The sequence below is a fragment of the Mirounga angustirostris genome, unplaced genomic scaffold, assembly GCF_029215605.1.
Source record: "Mirounga angustirostris isolate CCGP_5_RB_7025 unplaced genomic scaffold, mMirAng1.0.hap1 SCAF_1, whole genome shotgun sequence".
NCBI lineage: Eukaryota > Metazoa > Chordata > Mammalia > Carnivora > Phocidae > Mirounga > Mirounga angustirostris.
The window spans coordinates 62,843,463-62,847,733 of NW_026991709.1; the positions used below are offsets into that span (position 1 = coordinate 62,843,463).

A 4,271-nucleotide genomic window follows, 5' to 3' on the forward strand; every position below is an offset into this window, starting at 1 on the left:
GATGAGACAGAGAAGTTTCTCACTTAAAGAAAGCTACTCCATTTTAATTCAGCTCAGTCAGTTTCCTAGCAATAAATCAAACAGCGACTGTATGAACTCTGATTCTTCTTCACCAGGTTCTCTTCTGTCCTCACTTTCAGCTTAGCAGTATGATACCAATTATCACCTTAAGTCTATTAATATTTCAGTGCATAGTATCTAATGTTGAGTGTATCCATATCTTCCAAACACTGTATTTTCTTACCACACACTCTCATTTTGAAATGTGTTAGTGGTTTTCAATACCTACACAGTTAGTCATACCTAACCTAACTGCATCTGGTTCCCTCTTTTCTTGACGTGTTACTTCCTTTCAGCCATGTTCATCAAAATTCACACTCCACCTAACATTTCAACACAGAGGAGGAAAGAGGAGGCTATAGGCTTCTAGAATCCTGAGCAATCCTTTTTCTCCTTGACAATAGAAAGCCAATTTTTCATCTGAAAATGCAGGCTCTTTTTCTAGACGAGACTCTCATATATTTTGATTAGAAGGTCCATAGATCTTTAACCAAATCCATTTCATAGGGAGTTAAGGCTTTGAGGTTTCCTCACAATGTGGTAAAACATTCCGTGTACATGCATATGGCTTGCCAGGTGCTGTCTGGCAAAGGACACAACAGAAATGGCAGGAAAAGCCCATGAGTCTCAGTCACACTCTCTTTATAGTCAGAACACCAGGTCTCTTTGGAGTTGACTGCTTCGGCAGAACACAACTGGAAGCCTCCTGTTGGGGGACTTCCCAGAGGTTCCCAATTCAATACATGTGCTTGGTGTGGCCCTTGTATCATGGGGGAGTGATGCAACATGGGCACCACTTCCTCGCAACCACATCAGACTCCGACTCCTCTTTGACTGCAAACTTCTAGGCAACCAGAAGTCTCTGACAAAGTGTAACTTCCCTCTCAGAACCAACATCTTTCATTACGCTGCAGGGTGAACCAGCCCTTTCAGCTGCTTCCTTGTTGTCTGCCTTAGATTTTAACCTTCCTTTCATCGTGTGTGTTTCTCTCACTCTAAAGTAGAAGCAAGTCGAAGGAGAACACTGGGTCTTTATGGCTCTTAAAGAGGGTCTGCAGAGAGACCCTGGGATGCTAGCCTCTGACAGTTTTATTTGAGACCATGTAACAGGAGGCAAGTAGGAAGGGATGCTATTGTTAGCATTTCAAAACAACATCCAGTATCACCTTCTGTTTTGACCTGTTCAACCTTTTCTTTCAAGAAATTATCCTTTGATTCTCAAACTCCCTTGCCCTTGTCTGAGAACAAAGAGGTCCCCCCACCATTTTTAGTGCACAAATTGCTAGTCATTTTCAGGTTATGAAGTATGGGGGGAAATTTTCATACAGAGAAAATACTTATGATTTCTTTTATGGATAATGCAAATATAGTTCAACCTTAGAACTTTAAGATGAAGAATGAAATTGTTATGAGTTTGGGGAAAAAAAACTGAGCAATCAAAAACCAGTCTTCACGTATGCACAATAAAATTGAGTTTTAAATTGTGTAATCATACCTCTGCATAACATGGCAGGGATATTATTGTTTGTTTTGATATTGTGCTCTATTTTAAAATGTACATAGCTATGCAAATAAAGTTAGGTAACTCAATCAAGGCACAATTTTCCTTTTTTTTTTTTTTTCTCTTAATTTACCATCTAAGTTTCTTAAATCTAAAACACGGAGAAATTAAATGTGAAAAACTCAAGAGGAAATAATTGATGATGTTTCCTCTTAAAAAAATTAAAGATATTTAAGATTTTCATCAGGACATGGTTAATTAACATTACAAGTAGGGTGATACCATCAGTAAAAGAAAACATTTCTAAATTATGTGTCTCTGTCTAATTCTCCATCATCTTCTAACACTCCCCCCATACCCATATGTCTGGTCATTGTATAATTACTCTTCTGGGCTGGAATGCCCTTTATCCCTCATGTCTATCTGGCTAACTCATGCTTGCCCTAGAAAACTCAGATCTGCTGTCATCTTTTCTCCATTACCCTTAGTGGTTTCTCTTTTCTCCATTACCCTTAGTGGTTCAGAAAAGCCAGTACTTTTACTTGCAGAATTTGTAAATCAAAATGTAACGAGTAGGGGCCCTCGGTGGCTCAGTTGGTTAAGCTTCCAACTCTTGATTTTGGCTCAGGTCCTGATTTCAGGGTTGTGGGATCGAGCCCCTCATCAGGCTTTTTACTTAATGTGGAGTCTGCTTATCCTTCTCCCTCTGCTCCTCCCCCCCGAAATAAATAAATAATTTTTAAAAATGAAACAAATAATTATATATCAGGATTGGTAGGAATATCAAGTGCTATTTCACAATTGCCACTCTGTGTTTCTTTTTCTCTGACACAATCAACACAGATCCAGGCTTGCTATGTTTGAAACAATTCACTTCCTTTCATTGATGAGCTTCTTTCATGATGCACTGTTCCTGAATCTGGCTGTAGACAGATTTTGGTAGATCTCAGTGATAAGCAATGTGTTTTATGTAAGGATGATGTTGAAATTTCTTCTTCAACTTCTGGTTATAATCTTTGGCTGCTTTTTCTCATGATGGAAGCATACCCAACTTTTCAGAAGCATTAGCTTTACATAGACAAATGTTCATTTCATCAGATCCACACATAATATATTTGCTGTCAGAAGTCCATTTTACACAGATCACATGTTGCATTCTCTTTGTGTGATAGACTTCCCTGCTTCTGCTTTTGTCCACAGGAAAGATTCAAATAGATTTATCAAAACTAGCAGACATAACTCTTTCCCAGTGAGAAAGTAATCCACATCAAGCCCCACAGATGCATGATCCATATGTACCATTAGGGGAAGGTCCAATGCACGCATATCAAAACTATAGAAGTTCTAATCTTCATTTGCAGCAGTAAAAATGAAAGCTTCCATAGGGTTCCAACAAAATGTCTTTGTTCTCATATCTAAGGTGCACATTTTCAGAGGACTAGTGTGCCTCATATCATATAGTACTATATTCCCATCAGAAGCACAACTTTCTAAGATAAGTGTATTAATTGGGTTAAATTTAACACTAGTTTTCCTGTCAAATCCCCAGGACATTGGACATATAGGACTTTTTCTTGGCTCATCCCATATGTCTACTTGCTGTCCACATGAGGCAAAAACAGTCTCTTTCCAGTGATGTCTTTCCTAATATGATATACAACAGTTTTTCCTCTTCCCCATAGCCTGGTCCATCCATTTTCCACTGCTTCAGTTTGTCATCACCAATAGTAGGAAAAGAAGTCCCACAAAAGTAAGTACATATTCTTTGTACAAAACCCTCACGTGCTTGTATTGCACAGATACATTTTCATCTAGTCATGTTCCAAATGCTAACCTCTCCATCACATGCCCCAGGAAGGGCAGTAGCCATGCTCTTTGGATGCTTTGCCAAGCCACTGACTCCATCCAGGTGACCATCCAGGAAAGCAAAGAATGGTATTGCAAATACACATTCCAGTTTGGTGCATTTAAAGCTCTTAAATATTCTTGTGGGACCTCAAAAAAATGTAAGTAGGTCATAGTTTCTTGGAATTCTTTGTAAGTCCAGCTTGATTTCATGGACATAGTTGTCTGTGTTCTGGTTCACAGCATCTTCGCTTTCATCTTGGCTGCTAGTTGTCCCCAACTCCCCAAGCCTTTCCTTCATGTTTGGGTTACTGCTGCCTCCTTAAACAAAAGCCTCCTTAAAACATTTAAGTTATACTACTAACTCTCTACCACTAGTCGTGTGACTCATGTTCTCTTCGCATCATTTCTTTATCCATAATGAGAGGAAAAGCAAATAAGGTTGCCCTTCCTACCATCCAGGATTACAGTATCAAATGAGATCATGTATATGAATATGCTTTGTGAATGCTTTAGCACCATGCAAATGTAAAATATTAGTATTATGTGCATTATTATGGGAATCTGTTCTACCCGACATTTTTATCAACAACTTGAACAAAGACAAAAAAGCACGCTTATAAGCTTCGCAGATGATAGACATATGGGAGGAATAGCTAATAAAAAGAAAGGAAGATAGAATCAAAGTTCAAAGAAATCATGACAGATTGGAATGATGACTAAAACTACTAAAATGATATTTAATAGGAACAGATGTAAAATACACTTCAGTTAAAAAAATATCATGTCAGGGGAGACCTGTGATGACATCAGCTTATATGAATCACAATTATATGGCTGGGAATTGAGGATAATTTTAGGTTTC

General features: G+C 38.3%; 1 pseudogene; it reads right to left on the reverse strand.

Annotated features, from left to right (window-relative positions):
• Positions 1-2,351: 2,351 nt before the first annotated feature.
• LOC123862838 (DDB1- and CUL4-associated factor 13-like) lies at positions 2,352-3,625 on the reverse strand (annotated as a pseudogene).
• Positions 3,626-4,271: the final 646 nt, after the last annotated feature.